This window comes from Acipenser ruthenus, chromosome 53, assembly GCF_902713425.1.
Source record: "Acipenser ruthenus chromosome 53, fAciRut3.2 maternal haplotype, whole genome shotgun sequence".
Taxonomy (NCBI): domain Eukaryota; kingdom Metazoa; phylum Chordata; class Actinopteri; order Acipenseriformes; family Acipenseridae; genus Acipenser; species Acipenser ruthenus.
The window spans coordinates 7,652,262-7,655,326 of record NC_081241.1 but is presented as its reverse complement, the minus strand read 5'-3'; positions in this window follow the sequence as shown (position 1 = coordinate 7,655,326).

Sequence of the window (3,065 nt, the reverse complement as noted above, 5' to 3'; positions counted from 1 at the left end):
AGAACAGGAGAGGACCCAAGACTGACCCTTGGGGGACTCCAGTTAAGAGAGGGTGAGGTGTGGAGGTTGCTCCACGCCAGGTTACCTGGTAAGTGCAGTTGGAGAGGTAGGAGGAGAACCAGGCCAGAGCAGTGCCAGAGATCCCCAGGTCAGCAAGAGAAGATAGTAGAATAGAGTGATCAACAGTGTCAAAGGCAGCAGAGATGTCGAGGAGAATTAGGACAGAGGAGAGAGAGGCAGCTCGGGCACACTTAAGTGAGTTAGTGACAGACAGGAGGGCGGTTTCAGTGGAGTGAGCAGAGCGGAAGCCAGATTGGAGAGGGTCAAGCAGAGAGTGGTTGGACAGGAAAGCAGAGAGCTGGCGGTGTACAGTCCGCTCGAGGGTTTTGGAGAGGAAGGGTAGGAGGGAGACAGGACTGTAGCTCTGGAGGGAAGTGGGGTCGAGGGTAGGTTTTTTGAGGAGGGGAGTGATAGAGGCTTTTTTGAAGGCAGAGGGAAAGATACCAGAAAGTAGAGAGGTGTTGAGGAGGGAGGAGATGAAGGGGAGTAGAGCAGGAGCAGCAGCTTGAAAGAGGTGAGTGGGGAGAGGGTCCAAGGCACAGGTGGTGGGTTTGTGACCCTGGAGCAGGGAGGAGAGGTCAGAGTCTGAGAGGGGCAAGAAGGTGGAGAAGGATGGCGAGTAAGTAGGGGATGTAGTGGATGTAGGGGTTGGAGCAGGAGGGGGTGCGGGGGAGGGAGAGGTGTTAAAGTGTTTGTGGATATCTGAGATTTTAGAAGAGAAGAAGGAGGCAAAGTCATCAGGGGAGATAGAGGAGGGAGGAGGAGGGGGGGAGGGTTTAGGAGGGAGGAGAAGGTAGAGAATAGTTTACGTGGGTTGTTAGTGGAGGCTTGGATTACAGATTGGAAATAAGCACATTTAGCAGAGGAGAAAGTAGAGGAGAAGGAGGAGAGGAGAGTGCGGTAAAGGTCTAGGGCAGCAGGGAGTTTGGTTCTCTTCCATTTCTTTTCAGCAGATCGCAGTGTGATTCTTGCCGAGCGGAGCGCAGAGGAGAGCCAGGGATGGGGAGGGGAGGGGCGAGCAGGTCGGGAGGTGAGGGGACAGAGGGAGTCGAGGGAGGAGGTGAGTGAGGAGAAGAGGGTGGAGGTAGCAGAGTCTACGGAGAGTTGTGAAAAGGAGTCGATAGGAGGGAGGTGAGAGAGAGCAGTGGAGGCAAGGACAGAGGGGGAGAGAGAGCGGAGGTTACAGCGAGAGGTGACAGTGGGGGTAGGAGGAGCAGGGAGAGGGGGGAGAGACAGAGAAAAAGAGATGAAATAGTGATCAGAGAGGTCCAGGGGGGTGACAGAGAGGGTGGAGGGGCAGCAGGCCATGGAGATACTTAACAGCAGCGCGCATGCTCACACCAGATAACACACAGCGGTGAGCACGCAAGAAAAACATAACGGCACAGCGTTTTGGTGGCTTACGTTGTTACCTCAATTCTTTCTGGTGCATTTACACACTGCTGTGTTATAGTATTTGAATTTCACTCATACAAGCACAACATGTTATATTAAATTGTTTATTGTAACACATTTTTAAGAACATATCCAATAGATTAGAATGCTTAGAATTTCCTGGACATCTTCCAAAATAAAACGGACAAGGGGTCAAATTACATAAAAATACCGGACAGTCCGGTAAAATACCGGCTGGGTGGCAACCCTATTTGGCCGCCTTATGTTGGAAAAAAAGTCAAATATATATATATGTAGCATCCCTGAGTGGTTTCGAGGTCTGTTTCATGCTATAAATTACTATACAAGTTCTCAAAAAGACGCAGGAGAATGAATCCGGTTTACAGCTTTTATTTGTGTCCCTCAGTCTGGCTATTTTTCAAACTCAACACAATGAATGAAGTATATAAATATATATAATGTGTGTATCTTGCTGTACATCGTTGGGTCCAATAAATGCAGGGGGAGTGTGTGGAATAGCCTCCCGAAACGAAAGACTCACGCGCCGCCTATGCGTGAAGAGCGCTGAATAGAACAGGCTGATCTACACAATAAATACACAGTTTACAGAACAGCAGACAAGCTTCTCTAATACAATAATACAGACTTTACTGTATAATCCTAACCCTGTAAGGTCTGATATTATTGTATTGAAGAGCTGTCCACATGTCTGCTTCCAGGTCACAGGTGTCTGGCAGTTCAAATCCTGCTCTACTTCCTGCACTGCTTCCAGATAGCCACAGTTACCTGCAATTTCCAGGACTATAAATAGGGCTACATTTAGAAATACTAAAATAAACATAATGAATTCAATGTCAAATGTTTTGACTTAAAACTGTTTTTAATATCTTCTCAAAAGCTGAATTTTAAATCATCTGTTTTGTTCGTTTCATTGCTTCTGCTGCGCTTGCTCTTTGAAGGTGCTGTTTGAATATGTGTTGTTTCATTAGATTTCTGTGTAGCTTGTGTTTTGTAATGTTGATAGGTGTTTGTGTAGCAGGGTTTCTGGCAGGCAGTGACAAGGCAAGGTAACCTGATACACAGACAGACACTGAGTGCAAACCCAGCACATCACGCTCTTCAGAACCACATCACTTTACAAAAGAGCCTCTCTCTTGCAAGAGCTGTGACACACTTGGGATATTTGGAGTGCATCACCTCATGCACATCTCAGAGGACAGTCGTGTGCCTCATTTTTTTAATATAGCAAATTTTGCACTGCTTTAAAGCAAAATAAAAATCAAATGCAAAAAGAGAAATCAAATAATAATAAAATAAAAATAAAAACACTGTGGGCAGCAGACTCTGACCTGCAGTTTATCAGACTGGAACAGACTCTTCTTTGTTCCAGTTCTGTAACATCTTTCTATTCCATTTATTATACAGCTGTCATAAAACAACACAACCACTGTGGAAAAAAAACCTCAACCTTTGAATCTATAAACTGCATTGATAAGATTGAATTTCTTCTTACTGGAAACTGTGTGTGTGTGTGTGTGCTTGTGTGTGTGTGTGTGTGTCACCTGTGCCAGTGTGCTTGTGTGTTTGTGAAAAGGTATGAAAAGCTAAGT